The 18,104-nt window shown below is 47.0% G+C and overlaps 1 protein-coding gene across 9 annotated transcripts in view; it reads left to right on the top strand.

Annotated features, from left to right (window-relative positions):
- Positions 1–18,104, top strand: part of Sergef (secretion regulating guanine nucleotide exchange factor) — a 199,264-nt gene that overhangs the window by 144,821 nt on the left and 36,339 nt on the right. For 2 of the 9 annotated variants that reach the window (XR_004123041.1, XR_004123038.1), the window contains 2 exons: positions 191–289; positions 1,688–1,999. The exons of 6 other annotated variants lie outside the window; for them this stretch is intronic. The gene's annotated coding sequence lies outside the window, so the exon portion shown is untranslated. The remainder of the gene's footprint in view (positions 1–190; positions 290–1,687; positions 2,000–18,104) is intronic. One more of the 9 variants, XR_004123039.1, reaches the window with a different exon arrangement.

Genomic DNA, 18,104 nt, shown 5'->3' with positions numbered 1-18,104 from the left:
GAGGGAGAGGGAGAGGGAGAGGGGGAGGGAGGGAGGGAGGGAGAGGGTTTATTTTGGCTCATTATTCAAGAATATAGCCCGTCATGGTGGGCAAGTCACAGCAGCAGGGGCTGGTCACATGACATCCACAGTCAAGAAGCAGAAGAGGATGAACCACACTGCGCTTAGCTTTCTTTCTCCATCCATACAGTCCAGGGTCCTAGCCAGAGAACGGTACCACCCACAGTGGACAGGTCTCTTGACCTCAATTAGCACAATCAGGATAATCCCCCAAAGGCCCGTCTCTCAGGTGAGTCTAGATTCTGTCAAGCTAACAACACTGACCATCACACAGCCCTGCCTGGTAGACTTTTCTAGATGTCAAGATACCCTTTGCAAGAAGGGCCTCTAGGAGTCCTTATATACAAAGCCTCTTCCTGAGAGGAAGCCAGAATGGTGTGATTAGTTCCTTCATGCATGATTGTCAGCTGCATGTCTTGGCTCACTGTTTCAGTACAGTCAGGCTGCCTGAAACAAAGAACTCTGCACTCCCTCTTCCCAAGCTCAGGCTCCTCTTGCCCAGTCTGCAGATAACAGGGACTTAGTGCCTGGGGAGAACCTTGCTGAGTGCCAAGCAGTGTGCTGGCACCTTTGTCACACTGGAGACAAAAAGGGGTAACAGCTAACACTCATGTTTCCCTTCATACTAGGCACCATGCAAGTAGGATTTTTCTGTCATTTGGATTTTCTAATTGAATCATAGCAGCAATTATGTACTGTAATCTCTGTTTATCTACTTGTGAGTGGGAGATCATGGCAGAGAAATTAAGCAACTTGCCTCCCAGCTACACGATTAGGAGCTGTACACTTAGCGGCTATCAGAGGGTTGGAGAAATGTTCGGATTCCCAAGCCCAAGGTTCAAGGCCCCGTGGTGTCTTCCTCTGCTGTATCTATACCCGGAGTTTTAGAGAAAGGCAGAGGTCAAAGCAGCTACAGAGGCTGGGCTGGGCCACCTGTCCCAGCGTGCCCATTAAACAGCAAATAATGACGGAACGTGGGGAAAATCAGTGTGGCCATGTTGGAAAGAGGAACAAAAGCCTCGGGGACCCACAAGCCCTCCACAGTCTCTGCTTCAAGCTTGAGTTCCTGCCCTGCCTTTCTTCAATGATAAGTTACGACCCAGAAGTATAAGCCAAATATATCCTTTCCCTCCCATAAATTTCTTTTGGCTAGAGTGGTTTATCACAACAGCAGAAAGTAAGCTAGAAGAGTGTGCATTATGCATGTGCATGCCTGTAGTTTTGCATTTATGTGGAGGTCTGAAGTTGCCAGTGAGTCTTCCTTGATCACTTTCAATTTAATTCTTTGACACAGAGTCTAAACCCAGGGCTCACACATAAGAATCCTTTAGTCAGCTTGCTCTGAGCATCTGTCTCTACCTTTCAAGCACTGGGATTACAGGCAAGCTGCTGGGCCCACCTGGCACTCACATGGGCTCTGAAAATCCAAATTCTGGTCCTCACGCCTGTACAGCAAGCACTTTATCCTCTGAGCCATCTCTTTGGTCTCCAGACCCTACAGTTGTCATCTTCTTGTGGCTCTTGGCTCTGGGAATGAGCACTTTGGGTGGGTGGGTGTGATGAGAGGTGCAACAGCCTGGTTCCAGGGTACAAAAGCAGAGAACTCTATGCACATTTGTAATTACAGCTCCAGTTTATATTCAATCCTTCCTCCTTCTGTGTAAGCGTGGGTTAAGGATTTGTCCCGCTTCTCTGAAGACACAAAGCCCTGCCTTCTGGTCACGTCCTCTTCCCATCAGTGTCCAGCAGTCACCTTGGATACCATCGGCTTCGAGGAGGTCTGTGATCATGTGCAAATGAGACGTGACACTCTTCTTCAGGAGCATCTTACTGACAAAGCACCTTTAGCTCTCAACTTTCAAGAGTGAGGAGTTCTTCCATCCATAACCCTGCCTCTATGCACAGGATGGCAGACTTCACAAATCTGAGGGTATCCTCAGTAAGTACCACCCCACTCCATCAGTCTCTCCGCTCTCTTCTCAAGAGGCATGATGCTCACACAGGACCCCTGTGGCCATACTGTAACCATGGGTACGTGAACTCTGCAGAGGCTCCGAGCACTTGTATCTTAGATGGAACTGCTTAGACTGTTTCTGTTGCAACCCCCTTCACACCTAAAATGTTTTTGTGTGCCCCCTGGCATCTAAGTATATAACATAGGTACCAGACATTTATTGAGAAACATAAAGAAACTTAAAATAAGTTAAAATAGCTCTTTGGTGTTGTTCCAAAGGTGGGGGCCTGGGCTGTGGCCTGGGTCTCTCCCCCCCCCACCCCCTCCCCCATGTCAGCCTGTTGCTGCATGGTGCCTTAGTTTAAAAAGAGGCAATGTATAAATGAGTTATTTTATTGTAGGAAGGAGAAAATATGCTGGAAGGAAAGGAGAGGAAGGAAAGAGAGAGAGAGAGAGAGAGAGAGAGAGAGAGAGAGAGAGAGAGAGAGCGAGCCAGAGAAGAGAACAAGGAGCAGAGAGGAGAGAGAGAGTAAGAGAGCAAGAGTGCAAGAGAACAAGAGAGCAAGAGAGCAAGAGAAGAAGAGTTAGAGAGTGAGGAGGGGGCAAACCACCCCTTTTATTGTATGGGGCGTGGCATGCCTGGCTTGTGATCAGATGACTGTGTGTAGGGTCCAGCTAGAATGCTGGGAGCTTGGGGCATTGTCTGCCTGATAGAGCACACATCTCCTGCAGGGGCAGCTGTGAGGGGTCTGGGCTGAGATTTGAGCCATTGGTCTCAGGAGCTATCACTAAACTCCTACCATCCCTTGTGAACAAATTTACTTTGCTCAGTGGGTCTCCGGGTTCTCAAGTGGCCACTCTACTGGACTCTGGCTGTCAGAACTGCCCACTGCCCCACACTTTGGTACATAGGTAGTTTTATATTTATTACCTATGGAAGCTACATGGAGTACTAGTGGAGTGGACTTGCTCGTATATTTCTATGAGAAGAATTAAGTCTCGGCTGAGTCTTGATATTGCATCCTCATCATTTTTCAGAGTTGGTCCATGTTTTTATTTTATAACTGTCAGTGCTAAGAATGCCACTTCACACAAACACATAAAAGAAGGCTGCAGAAGTATGTTCAGAGCCATTTCAGACATTATTGAAAATCCTATCCTAATCCTAAGTAAGCCCAAATCCATTTAACTTTTTTTTAAAAAATGGAACTCAAATGACAGTTTTTTAAATCCAACATTCTAACTCAGTAAAATCCAAAGATAAACTAATTTTATGCTTATGTACTTAGAAATGACAGTAGAAAAATATTAGAAAGAAACCATTATCTTTTTGTAAAAGCAGAGAGTTGTGTTCACAGTGAATGCACTACAGTTGATAATATAATCTTGAATCTTAGCTGCAGTGTTTTGGGCGTATCCATTGGTACTGGGTGTTGTGACAGCATGCGCGGTGCGGAGTATGCCTGTTGTGTGCTCAGAATCAAGGAGACCATGAAATCCTGTGAAGCTACACAGGAACACACTGACAGAAACACCTCATAGCCATTGGGAGTTTGATTTTGAATTAATATTTGGTCATTGTGTGCTCATGAACTTTTTAATGTTGTCAAATTTTTGTAATGCCCACATTTAGTTACCTGGCTCACAGTGTAAGGAGCTGTCTTAGAGGGACCCATACTGCCAGACACCCAAGTGACATCGCATAGTAAAATTTTCTTTCTTGCAACAACTTTCTGGTATGTGGTTGCTAACTGAATGCATAGGTTCCAATCAAGTCTAGACTTTTGAATCTTAATATGCTGGCTAGTTTTATGCCAACTTGACATTAACTAAAGTCATCTGAGAAGAGGGCATCTCAATTAAGAAAATGCTTCCATCAGATGCAACCGTAGCCAAGCTTGTAAGGTATTTTCTTAATTAGTGAGTGATGCGGGAGGGCCCAGCCCACTGTGGGTGGCGCTATGCCTGGGTAGGTGGCCCTAGGTTCTTTAAGAAGGCAGGCTGAGGAAGCCAGGGGAAGAAAGCCAGTAAGCAACATGTCTTCATGTCCTTTGCATCAGCTCCTGCCTCCAGATCCCTGCCCTGTTTGAGTTCCTGTCCTGACAGTGATCTGGAAACATAAGCCAAGCTCTTTTCTCCCAACTTGCTTTTTGGCCGGGTGTTTCATCACAGTAACAGTAACTTTAACTAGGACACCTAACTTAAAAGTGTAACCATTGTGTGGCCCAAGTTACTGTGCTCCTCTGATTGCGGTTTCCTCGTCTATTGATGGAGCTGCTAGTGCCCACCACAGAGGAGTGTGAGGACGAGAGTATGGGAGAGCCCTCAGCATAGGCAGCACACGCTAAGTACTTAGTGATTGTGATACTTACTGGCTTTACAGCAGAAGAAATGCTGGCTCGGGGGGTTACCTGCCCATCACTCCCGCTTTATGTGAAAGGAAAGAAATTGAGGTTGGGCGTCTTGTCTACTGTTTAACAACCAGGGAGCAGAACTGTTGAGCCACAGCCCAGGTCTCTTGACATTTCAACAGGCACTCCCGAAACTGAAATAAGTGATCTCAACTCATTTGAACTAACCCCTCAAAGATAGAATCCAAACCCAACACCCTTTCTGCTAAATCTTGCTTTTCCTAAAACAGCTTTCCAGTGAAAGGTGGGCGGGACTGTGAGTACAAGCCAGGCACCTGAGTGATAGAGGAGAAAACATTCTGAGGAACCATGACTCCCCAGGGTGCTCCCGGGATGCAGGGTTTTAGTTAATGGATTTTCTGAGTATCAACCTCTTCCCCCCCACACCCCTCCCCCCGGCTCTTCTCTGAAAGTCACTAGGAAAAGCATTGCAGCTGCTCACTTTCTGCTGCTAGAAGAAGCTGAGCAGTCCAGACGTGCAATTAAACTCTCCTTACATGGCAAAGGACCTTGGTGAGGTGTTCAGCTGCCAGGTGTGAGGTGCAGGACTCTCCTAACATCTGTACATCTGTCTGGGTCTTTTATGGTATTATACTGCTTCACCATGGCAACAGACTGAGCACTAAGCCTGAGGGGCAGAGCAGGAACGCAGTTATCTGCACATCGAGATGCTGGTGCTGAGAGTATTGGGGTTGTGTATGAGCTGGAACTGCCATGGCATTTGCTGAGACAGTGTGGTAAGGCAGACAGGCCTGGCTTCGAATCCTGGTTTTGCCTGCACGGCCTTGGAACAAGTTACTCTTGAGTCCTAAGGTTTCTTAACTGTAAAAGTCAGATGATTTTAGGGACTGGGACGCAGCTCTGTGGTACAGCACACAGGCTCTGGGATCAATCCCCGGGAGCACCAAAGAAAAGAAGGCAGGGGGATCATTGAAAAGACATTTCAGAGATTCTAACAGAGAAAGTAGTGTTGTGCCTGGTATGAAAGGCCCTTACCACGTGGAAGCTCTTGTTATTGCCTCTTTGTCTTCCACATTTCCCTGCCTCTGAGGCTATAGTGAACACAAGGGGTTGGCCTGGCCTGAGCCCATCAAACTCTACTTGAAGTTGGTCCACCCTGCAAGCTCTAGAGGATGGCGTTCTTACTTTGCTTCTTTCTGATAACAGGAGTCAGAGCTTTTATTCTGCAGGTAAAACTTCGTTTCCTCTCCAGAGTGCTACAGAGCCATAGGCTGATGTCTGTGTATGAATCTGTTGACAGCAAACACCGATGGTCTGGAAATACTCCTGAGATTCTGCAGGGCAATCTTCTTAAGACACGTAGAGGATTTGATCATGAGACCGGGAGGTATTCAAAATAAGAGTGGATTATACACATTGGGGTGGGGTGAATATAGACCTCTATATGTTCATGTAAGCAGGCATACCTCACGTACCCAAGAGCATTGCTAACCTAAAACAGTAGAGTTCGAAGTGACCAGAGGCATTCACTGATATTTGTCTTACTGCAGGGAAAGGGGATTCAGCTGGAAGTTAGGAGGCCAGGAGGCTGCTCTCATCTCACCCCACTTCAGCAACGTCACTTGACAGTCATGTATTTTCTCTGTGCTTTACCGCCTCATTCCTAGAGACAGTGGGCCACTTTTGGAAAACCTCCTGCCAGCATTGCCAAAAGTTTTGAAGGGATTTACTTACTTTAATTTATTAACTCATATCCTCAAATTCCCTCCTAAGGAAGGCTCTTGGATTTTGGAAACGCTGGGCTAGGGTCCAGCATGTCAGAGTTCCAGAGTTTTGTCTCCAATACCGTCATGGTTTTATTTTGTATTTTGGGTGGTGGTGGTGTGTGTGTTTGTTGTTATTTTTGTTTGAGACAAATTCTCACTATGTAGACCTGGCTGGCTTAGAACTCACTACATAGGCAAGGCTGACCTTGAACTTTGGCAATCCTCCTACCTCTGTCTCCTGGGTCCTGCAATTTGCTTTCATCTTAATGTTTTTTATGCCTTAAAATTAAGTAAAATTAAGAGCTACATAAACATCCAGCATTCATGTTGGATGAACGAGGACTATCAACTTGACCCATTCGCAGTATTTACCCTTCTGAGGACCAACATCACATCTGTAGATGTGGAATCAAAAGCCAGTCCTCCCCTCCCTTATCCAGAACCCATCCACCTCTTGTGTCTGCCCAAGTTTGTAGATCTCCCTTCCCTCAGAAATGCCATCACTTACTCCCATTTCTGTTCCCCTTGGCTCCACTCTAATGTGTGTGCTTTGGTGTATATTTATGTCTTAACTTCATGTCTCTTCATTTGCTTTTGTGTCTATAGACTGGATGCTGGTGAGTGTATAAGAACCACAGGCTCAGATCTTGGAAAAAGGCCTGGCATCATTTAAGAACTCAACATTGATTGCATTTTTACTTTTTGATTTTCCACAGTTACTGCCCATTTCGTAATGGCCATGCAGTATACTTGTAATAGAATACATGTAGCAATAACTCATTTAGTCGTTTATGTGCCCTTAAAAGGTAACTACTCTAAAAGTTCTCAATCTAACAGTGCAGCAGAGACATGTGTTAGCTTATTTAAATGCAGACTCGATGGCTAAGACCTGCCAGCTATTACATGGTCACCCTTAGGTGCCTCTCAGGCCCTCTCAGGCCCTTTTATTGTAGGATGTGTGTATGCATGTAGTAAACACACACATGCACACTTTGCTAGAGCTTGAACACAGAACTCCACACATGTAAGGGAAATCCTCTACTCTGAGCCCTGCCTCAGGCCCATTTCTCATGTCAGGGTGGATGGGTTCCCTGCTAGCTCACCTATAAGATGCTCCAGTGGGCTGGTCTTGCTGAGCAGCAGGCCAGATGGTGTACAGCTCTGCCAGCTCCGTCACCGAACATATCTTCTGTGCACAGTCACTTTATACAGCAATTTTTGTCTGCATAGCAACACTTGAAGATTACTTTTATTATCTCAATTTGATATATATGTACATATATATACACATATATATATATGTATATGTATATATGACTTTCCCAAGGCACACCACCCATCTTAACTGCGTGCAAGCACACCCTGCCCTCCATCCAGACATGATGGATCAGCACACTCAGTGGGCAGCAGTGCGACATCAAGTAGAGGCTCCAGCTCTCCAAATGTGCTGTGGTGCCCACCCACCTGCTTCTGGGGTGCAGTGAAGCAGTGGAATTCAATTTGCGTCGGTGACCTAAGAAGGGCTATTTTTAGTAAGAAAGTAGGTCAGGGGCTGCAGCGGTGCTGCCTGAGAGATGAGCAGCCTCCCCTCTCTGCAGGACGCTTTCTCACTTCTCAGCAGCCAGAGTGGAGGTGAGGAAGGCAAGGCTGACATCTTCAAATGATTGCCTCTGCCATTGGCGGGGTGGGACTCCTGGGACACAGCACACATATACCTAAGACACAGGTTTGTCTGGGAGACCCTGGGTACCGCCAAGTTTCCCTTTCGGGAAGCATTTGAATGTGGAATAACATGCGGCACACCTGCTGCATGCCAACCACTGTTCTAGTGTGGTATGATTGTCACTCTGTCTCTGCACTTGCGTTGCAGGTATTAGACCTGCAGAGAACCGGAGAGATTGCTTGAGGCTACGCAGTTCTCACATGTAGAGCCCGACTAGAGTCCAGTGTCAGACTCCAGTACCACAATTAGTGGTTTTTATAAATTACCACCCCGCTTCTGACTCATTTCGTTTAATACAGAGTACAAAGCTAGCTGTCTCCACGTGAACTTATCAAAGTTAGAACTCATAGGGTACCCAGGACCCTTCCTCAGGTGCTATCTGATCATGGCGGCCCTTGGCAACCAAAACCAAGCCAAAGCATATGATTTCTAGATCTGATGTGTTTGAAGTCTTCTGTGACAGACTGTGGGGTACTTGATGATGAATGGGCTAACGCGGCTGATGCAGACTTATAGACAGAGTGTAGTCATTTACTATCATGATTCAATGTGCACGGCACAGAGGACTCAAGAGAAGCCCACTCCCTGACCAGGGACCTCTGGCACCATCAACCTTGAAAATTTGTTCCTGGCTGTATTCTGGCACTTCTGACAGAGACCTCATCCCCTGCAGGGACCATTGCAGCTTGAAGCCTCTCCCACCATCTCCTCTTCTCCAGGCAAGGAGAGAAGACATTACTGGATTCCAGGCTGGGTGACCTTGGAAGAGCCATATTCATTCATTCATTCATTCATTCATTCATTCATTCATTCATTCATCCATTCATTCATCAAACACATTTGAAATTATGCTAGGTATACAATTAACAAGATTATTTCCACCCCGTACACTGAATTTAGGTCCTTCTCTGGACCTTGGGTCATAGTTTACTTATCATCAAATGAGGAGGCAGGAGGAGATGGGCAATTTCTTTTAGCTGTAAAGGTTCACACTCTATAGCTCTGAGTTATGAACATCCATCACTGAGTCACACAGCCACTCTTACTCAATTGCATCTAATGCAAAAAATACAAAATGAAACCCACCTGTTTCAGACTCAGGATGGGAAACAGGAACACAGGCTAATCTAGTTGCTTCATATACAAAGGAAAAAAGAACGCTACAAGAAAACTGTACCTTGTCTGCAATTTAGTGACGCCAGGATGGGGAGGCCAGACATCCAAGACCAAGGCTCAGTCTCGTGGTAGCTGCTTCCCAGTCTCCTCCAGCTGAGCTGCTCCTGGGGAGGCTTCCAGGATGCCGCAAGAGTGAGCTCTCCAGAGTCTCCCTGCCTGTGCTTCTGGCCATGCTCCTGGACCCCCTTGTAGCCCAGGAGAAGAGGGTGATGTAGACTCTGACCACTGAACCCCAGAACAGAAATAAGATTGAAATTTGTTGTACCAAGACTGCCACAAAGATGGGCATGAAGTTGAAGTAGGGCATGGAGAATGTGATAAACAAGTTCCTAAAACACAAGTAGATAGGCAAGTATAAGGTAACTGTGAAAGAAGGCTAGGTGGAGATAGCTGACCAGATGCTGCCACGAGTTCACGGGGACCTACAGAAGGGCCAGCCTCCCCTGCTATCCTCAGAACCTCCTATGCTTTTAGACTTTGCCCACCACCCACTTGCAGCCAGTGTTTGGGATCTGAAGCTGGAAGGGCAGAGGGTGTTTCTAATGGCCAGCTGCAGAAGGCCCGTCTCTTATGCAGTAACTCGGACAGCCCCGGTTTCCATGAGGAAATGCTGTGTTACTGCAAAGCTTTGGCAAATGCTAGCTTTTCTCTTCTCTCAGTCACTGTCCAGGAACCAGCGCATTGAAACACTCCCCTTGGTGAATCAGTAGTGTTTTCCGGCTCCAAGTGATTCTTTAGGAAGGTGTTCAGAATCTGGAGAGGGCAAGAGCATCATCCTTGATTATAAGAACTGTTGTCCATTCTGTATATTCATGTGTAATTTTAATCTAAATTGGGTTAGACCTAATGCACAGATCTAACTATTGCCTTATTATTGTAAAAAGTAATTTCTAGTATGCATATAGCATTGTCATTGAGAACACCCATGCATATAAAATATCATGTGTGAACTTACTCATGTACTGTATGGTATAAAAGACACCTTACATCCACCTGGATGCCTGAGCCTACAGCATTAACTCCCTTTGCCCTGCTGGCCGCTGCTGACCCTGCACTGAGAGAGCGGGGTCACCCAGCTAGTCTCCTGACCTGGAAGTCAGCTCCAGCCAATCACCTGGGATAATTACAATTGGGAACTGGGGAATTCCAGTTCTGATAATCCCTTTGGTAATGCTAGGTGATGCAGCCAGGTTTAGCGTTGTCCTTCCAAGGACTGCTCTGGCTCTGTTGTCTTAGGGCCCTTTCCCTTCTCTTTTGCTCAGTTTCCTTTGTTTTTTTTCCTCATCCTTCTCAGGAGCAGGGGCCACATCTTACCGCCTCTGTATCATCTCTATCCGGCACAGTGCCTGGCACCTGGGTAGTACTCAGCTAGCAGAAGGCTGATAGAGGAAGGAGACGGATGCATTTTCATGACTTCCCTACCATTTAGACACATCCAAATAATTGTTATAATTTGCCCTGAAGGCTAGGTCATTCTAAAACTCTTTTGAAACATAAATAGAACAGGCACAGATTGGTAGACCTGACGAGACAGGGCATAAGCCTCAGCTCCCCCTTCTACTGAATACTGGTTGAGTCTCTCTTTTTAAAATGTTATGTGTACATGTATGTGTGTGTGTGCACGTGTGCATGCATATGTGTGTATGCAGGCATGGTCATGTACATTGTGCACATGCTAAAGTCAGAGAACAGCTTCTGAGTCCGTCCTTATCTCCCACTTTGTTTGAAATGGTCTCTCATTGCCTGGTTTGTATACCAGGTTAGCTGGTCCATGGGCTTCTGAGAATTCTCCTGTCTGCGCCATGGAAACACTAGGGTTGCATACATGAGGTACTGTGTGGGTTCTGGGAACTCCACAGGTCCTCCTCATGTGCAGCAAGCTGTCTCCTCACAGCCTGTGATTGAATCTCTTGTTTAACTTCTGTTTCCTTGATGAGGATTATGCATCCGCCGCTCGTGGTTATTGTCAGGATTGTAAGAATGCCCAACATAAAATCAGAACATAAATATTTTAGCTCCTTCTCTTTTTTCCCTTGCCCAGTGTTGAGTGATAGAAAAAGTAGGGAGAGGCTGGGAAGGGTGAATCCTTTCCAGTCTACAGTATAGCAGATGACAGTATATTCAGGGCCAGCTCCTGGCTTCCTGAGGCAGAGGCACCTTGATGGATCCCATCTTAACCCTGAGCTCAGCAGGATTAACAGAAGCAGCAAAAATCCAAGAGACAGTTGCAGGCACAGTTCCAATGCAGCCCTATTCAGTGTTTGCATTTACCTCAGGATACCCTTTATGAACCGCTTGTTGTGCATTGGGTTTGTGACAACTCCTCTCTCCGTGCCCTGCCCCAGCATCTCTGATCCCAGACCTTCATGGATCTGCCCTAGCACATTGCTTTCATACAAGTTTCATTTTCAAACTATAATAAGCTGTTTTAGCCCCAGACTGGAAGTCAGACCGTTTTGAGCAAACTGGTGAGTGATGGATGAGGCTTTTCCCAGTACCACAGTAATGACAGCAGCCATCCTAAGCCAGACCAAAGAGTGTGTGGCTTCCCTAAGACAGCATCGAGAGTGGGGTTCATCAGTCTTTTCTGTAGAGTGGTTGTTTGTGATTAAGACTGTGGCTTCACAGTCCTGCCAAGGTTCAAATCCTGGCCCAGCATGTTAGTACATCCCCTCTCTCTATTTCTTTAGCAAGAGTCTAACTAGTGATATACTGTGAGGATTCAGTGAATTCTGCCAGCATGCTGCTTGGCCTAGTGCCTAAAGCATGTTGAGTCAACCCTCAGTAAATGTTACTGTGGTAATGATAGCAACGGTGGCTGTGCAGCTCAGCCATCCGCTACTGTAACAAAATACCTAAAGTGGTATAAACTTAAAGAGGAAAGGCTTGTCTTGGCTGGTGGCTTAAGAGCTTTCAGTCCAAGCTCCATTGGTCTCTGGCTTTGAGGGTCTGTGATGATGTAGCACAGCATGACGTGGAGCCCGTGCTAGAGAAGAGCTGCTCCCCTCATGGCAGGCAAGCAGTAGAGAGAGATAAGGGACTGGGAGCCAAAAGTTCCTTCACGGGCATGCACCCCATGGCCTAACTTCCTCCCACTAAGAGCCACCTCTTAAAGGTTCTACTGTTTCCAGTACCATGAAGCTGAGAGATGAACCTTCTAGAGATCACTAAGGAAGGGAGGCATGAGGGACATCTGAGCTGAGGGATGAGCAGGCAGGAGGGGAAGAACAGTTTCCTAGGCTTTGAACTCATTTCAGCTCAGTGCTGTTAGGATGGGCAGGTCAGTGGTTCTGGAGTGTGGAGAACATGCCAGGCCCCTGCAGGCCTTGCTAAGGAATTTGCTCTTTACCCCAAGGCTATGGGGACAGGTGGGAGATTTGGAACAGGGGCAGATGTGTATGTGGCACATGTGGAGAGGGACATGTTCAATGCAGTGTTTGCAGGAGATTCCCAGCACTGATCCTGAACATGGGTGCAAGGCCAGGAAAGTTTTGCCGGATTCTGGGTAGGAACTGGTGCTGAGTCGGGCTAGAAGGGCAGCAGCCAGGTGAGAAGGGACATGTGACCTGAAGACAAATGACTGGCCACCTTACTTACGGTCTGCGTATAGCCGTGAAGAAATAGAGTTCCCTCATCCTTTTCATCTAGGTGAGGATGGGTTGTGGATTGCCATGTTCTAACTCAAAATGATATTTTTGTAGCTTAGGGACAATTTTATTGCCATTTGGAAGAAAAATAACAACAGGCAAGCTGGAAATCCCAGCAGCTGCCTGGAGGAAGGACTGTAAGTAGCTGTATGGTAGAAGAGGAGGGGCTTCAGAAACATAGCTGGAGAGCCCAAAATATCAGGGCAAGAGTGATTAGGCATTTGGCCAGTATCTAAAAGAAAGAGCTAGAAGAAGAAAGAAAAGCTATGCTTTTCCAAGGTCCAACCCAGGCAGTCAGCCTTGACAGTGATGCTGTGAGATGATCCCATGAGCAGCTGCCCAGTGGGCTTCTGGGAAGGGAAGTGCATTATTTCATTAAGGGGATAATTGTCTCTCTAACTCCTTAGCATGTCTTCAGTAAGGCAGCCTTCCTGCGCGGTTGACTCCCAGACAGGTAATTGGCAGGCCCAACTGGATTAATTATTCCTTAATATAATATTTTATTAGTTCTTTGGAGTTTCGTACATGCATACAATGTATTATGTTCACATTCACTCTCTACTTCTCCCTCTAGACTCCTCTGGGAGCCACATCTCCCAGATCCATGCCCTCCTCCTTTTTAATAACTCACTGAGTCTAGTTTTGCTGTCCATATACACAAGGGAGTAGGGGAAAATAATCTTTTTAATATAGAAGGTGGCTAAGTTGGAGTAGAAAAATTTTGATTGGAAATTGATCACATTTCATTGGAGGTGACTTTTAAATATTCAAATATAGATGGATGATAGGACATGGTGACTCTAGAAGGCCCTTCACTAGTCTAGCCTGCATCTAACCTCTTTGGACATCAGCCTTGCCCACCTCTGTTGGTCTGCGGACAATGGTTTGCTTCCCACCCTTTGCGGTTCTTTCTTTACCTGAACTTTGGAAACAGGGTGCTACGGAAGAAGAGCTTAAGGAAATTTGTGGACAGCCCCAGTGAGAGTCTTCCTCTTAGGAAGCAGCTCACAGACTTCTGTATGTTCAGATGTTACATTCACATTTATAGGCAAGACAGTTCTGTTTAATATGTGTACTTTACCCATTACTTACTTAAGTTATTTGCACATGTTGAAGGCACAGTGTCAAGTCAGAAAAGACCCCTGATACTTGGGCATGTTAACCATACACCCATCTAATATGGCTGTAGTTGTGATCCTTGAAAAGCCAAGCAACTGAGGGGGCATTCTCTGAATACTAAGTCTGCAGGATACTGGGTTGTTTTGTCAGAGGACTGTTTTTTGGGGGCTCCTTCTACAGCTGCCACTCCTCAGCCTGTCCCTTGAGACTTCCCTGGACAGTGGCTACACCCCCTCCCTCAGGCAATATATTCTGGTTTGTTGAATGAATGCCATCTCTCTGGGCCCAGGTGAGTAGGTGAGGGAGAGAAATGTTCAGAGCGAGTCTGTGTCCTATAAAGTGGCCAGTAGAGCAGGGACAGATGAGCAATGGAGTCAGCCATCCTGGCACCCTGTGGCAAGATCTGTGATATCTAGGAGGAACATTTGCCTAATGAAAACCCAGGCTCAAGAGCTAATGAATCCAGAGTGATGATCGCCATCACGCAGCCCTGTACACTGTAGTGAAGGGAGAAGATGTTGACACAAGATATTGGTTCTCAGGAAGCTGGCATTCCAGACCTCGTGGAGCCCAGACTTCCTTACAGCCGGAGCACATGGTAATGCTTGTTGGGAACAGGTGTTAGGTGGGGCGGGGGAGACTCCAGGATCTTGCTGGGTAGAATGGTAGACTAAAAACCACACCCCTAACATTCTATGATTCTTGTCTTTGATTTTTATATTTATTTGTGTGTACATGTATGTATATGTGTATGTGTGTGTGGCATATGTACATGTTTGTGTGCATGTGTTCCTGTGTGTACATGCATGTACCCGAAGGTGTGTGTGCACCTGATCGCGAAGGCTAGGGATTGACATTGGGTGTCTTCTATCTTCACCTGAGTTTTTCCTCCTTGTTTTTGATTCAGCTAAGCTGACTATCCAGTAAGCTCCAGAGATCTTCCTTCATACTGGAACATCTAGCCCTTCCTTCTTGCCTTCCTCCCTCCCTCCCTTCCTCTCTTTCTTTCTTTCTTTTTTGTCTCCTCCTATTCCCCCTTCTCTTCTTCCTCCTCCTCCTCCTCCTCTTCTTCCTCCTCCTCTTTTCTTCTTCTTTGCTTCAGGTATTTATGCTTGCATGCTAAACACTTTACTGACTGAGCCACCTTTCCACCCTGTGGCTTTGCTTTTCCTCTTGAAAAGTGAGTTGAATTTAGGCAAGAATTAGTGTACCCTTGACATCAGAGGAATGAGGCTGAATCTTTACTCCGTGCTTCTTGCTCTGTGACCAGCAAATCACTTACTGAGCCTCTTTCTCTAATTCTGTTAAATGTAGTTTACCCAACCTTGCAGGTGTGTGTGTGTACATGTGTGTGTGTGTCTGTAGGGCTGTGTTTGTCTATATGTCTACGCTTATGTATGTGTGCGTGTGTGTCTGTAGGTCTGTGTGTGTGTGTGTGTGTGTGTGTGTGTGTGTGTGTCTGTAGGGCTGTGTTTGTCTATATGTCTATGCTTATGTATGTATGCGTGTGTGTCTGTAGGTCTGTGTGTGTGTGTGTGTGTGTGTGTGTGTGTGTGTTTATGGGGGTCAGTTGAGTTCAGCACTGCAGCCATCAGCTGGAGTGCAAGAAGTGGAGAAGCCCATGGGGCCTTGAGCAGCTGGCAGCTCTGTGGAGTGTGTGCGTGGCTGGGGTCACATGCTCTGAAGAAGAAACATTCGTGGCTCCCAAGAGCACAAATGCAAGGCATGCGTCAACTCCCTGGCAGTCCAGATGACTAGGACACTCTGTCCTGTTTCTCCTCGCAGGCTGACACTCTTTTAGCACAGAGCCCACCTGGCTTGGCTTCCAAAGACGGGATCCTTTCAGGTGCTGATGGCAACTGTCTGCAATCTGATCCCTAGGATAATCCAGTCCGTGCCCTTCTCTGTGCCAGTTCTCCAAAGCTGGTGTGAGGAGTTACTTTTCCTGAAGCACAGTTCTGTATCTCAGGAGGTCCCTACCGGCTCAGTCCTTGAAAACTGGAGGCTGCTTGCTGCTTGAAAAGTCATTGGTACCCCAAGCAAGGATCCGAGTCCTACACCACCACCTAGCACACTCAAGTCAAGCCAACATGAAGGCATTTGTTCCTGTTCAGGGCAGCCACAGCAGCTTCCAGGGCACAGCTAGCCATGCACTTCAGAGTCTCATTTGCTAGTTATTTTTTCCACCCACCTGTTTTCCCACCCCTTGTTCACATGAAGATCATGGCTGTGCAGGGTGCAGTTGTGTATCTGATCCTTAACAATACTGTTTCTCACATCCTAGCCTGACACAGTGAAAACAGTGTTGACTAAGCCATGTGACCTTGCACAAGCTGGTTAAGGTGAAGTGAGTGATGCAGCAGTAGGTGGTCTGCACTGTGACTCCCTGTGTTCTCACAGTAGGTCTGCAAGGGGACCCTTCTTACTGGCAAGCACACTGTGCTAAGGTGACTTTCCCTGTCTGAGTCCCAGCCTTCCATCATGTGAGAGTGTGGCTCCTGATGCCACCTCCGTGGGAGGGTGCTGGTTAGGAACTGAGTGGGGCCTTGTGTGCACACTGCTCAGCACAGAGCCTGGCATGGGAGGGGCTTGGCCAGGCCAGCTTCCTTCCCTAGTTCCCCTCTGTCCTTCTGCTACACAACACTGAATACATTTAGAAACTGAGCTCATGCTGAGTCCCCTCCATAGCTTCTCTGCTGGGCTTGCCCCCTCCCTCCCAGAGGCTACTCAAATCCCTTATATGAGCTCTGTCAGATGCTGCCTGTTAGGACCTGTGCCAGTCCTGGAGACGCGGTCCTTGGCTGGCGTGAGCATCACAACCCTGTCCTTTGCCCCAAGGCTGGGCTCTGGAGCTGAAGCTGATCCTCCCTCTCCACCCTGGGGCTTTCCCTTTCCTCCTGTGTTCTGGGACTCCACTTCCTGCCACTCACTCTGAGCTTTCATGCTGTTAACACTGTATTTTGTGAGGGGTTAGGAACACGTATGACCTGGGACTCTGGTCTGGGTTCTGTGTCAGGCTCTCAAGCTTGCTGATTTCTGTGTAGTGACTAAGGAGAATATGTAACATGACAATAGGAGCCCCATCATTGGCCCCCATCTGGGCAGGGGAGATAGCTGAATGACTAAGATGCTTGTTGGCACAAGCCTGCCAACCAGTTGATTGCTGGTTGTAACTATTCAAGAAACCAGGCAGTGGCCTAGACTGGGCCCAGGGTGGAGAGAAAAGCAAACATCTGGTGATGTTGAAGTTACAGAAGCCATCTACTCTCTTCTGTCCAGTCAGTACTAAGCTACTGTAGATACGAGGGACACCTGGGTTTGGTCTGATGAGGAAGGGTGAGAGCATCTCCTCATGGTGGGTGAACTTGCAAGGTGGTAGACCTGACTGCCAGGCAGAAGAGTATAGATAGAGGCTAGTTCTTGCACCTCTGAGACAGTTTAGGGAGGTGAAAGGGGGGAGGGGTTGTAAAGAATTCTTCATTCAGCAGTCCTTTGGCAAGTGCCTCCTCTGGGCCTAGTCTCCTGGGGGCAGTGAGTAGAGGCAGCCAGGTCCCATTCTTTTGGACCTCTTGTCTCTCACAAGGGGGGGCAGATGTATAGAGAGATGAATCTGGAAGCAAAGGGGAGGGAGGGTGGGAGCTCAAAAGGCAGAGTTCACTTTTCCTAATGTTATGGAAACTCTTCAGAGAACATCCTAGAAAAGACAATTTCCAGCATTTGCAAAGGCTTAGGATCCTGGGAAAAGATATATGTCTTAGGGTTTTACTGCTGTGAACAAACATCATGACCAAGGCATATAAAAGACAACATTTAATTGGGGCTGGCTTACAGGTTCAGAGGTTCAGTCCATTATCAAGGCAGGAACATGGCAACATCCAGACAGGCAGGGTGTGGGAGGAGCTGAGAGTTCTACATCTTGATCTGAAGGCCCTTAGGAGAAGACTGACTTCAAAGCAGCTAGGAGGAAGGTCTCAAAGCCCACCCCGAGAGGATACACCTCCTCCAACAAGGCCACATCTCGTAATAGGGCCAAGCATATTCAAACACCATAACATGTGTCCAAGAAATAGAGTCAAGCCCTGGTGGCGTATGTCTAGAATCTCAGGACCTCTGAAGCTGAAGTAGGCGATAATGAGTTTGGAACCAGCCTTGGATACATAGCAGGTTCCAGGCCAATGTAAGACCTACACAGTGAGAGCCTTTCTGAAAGAGAGGAGGGATTTGTAAATACCTCTGTGTGGCTTAGATAGAGATTATGTGCTGGCATGCCAGCTTTCTGTCACTGTA

Source organism: Mastomys coucha, unplaced genomic scaffold (assembly GCF_008632895.1).
Source record: "Mastomys coucha isolate ucsf_1 unplaced genomic scaffold, UCSF_Mcou_1 pScaffold21, whole genome shotgun sequence".
Classification (NCBI taxonomy): domain Eukaryota; kingdom Metazoa; phylum Chordata; class Mammalia; order Rodentia; family Muridae; genus Mastomys; species Mastomys coucha.
The sequence above is the reverse complement of the archived record's forward strand: the minus strand, read 5'-3'. Positions and strand labels throughout refer to the sequence as shown.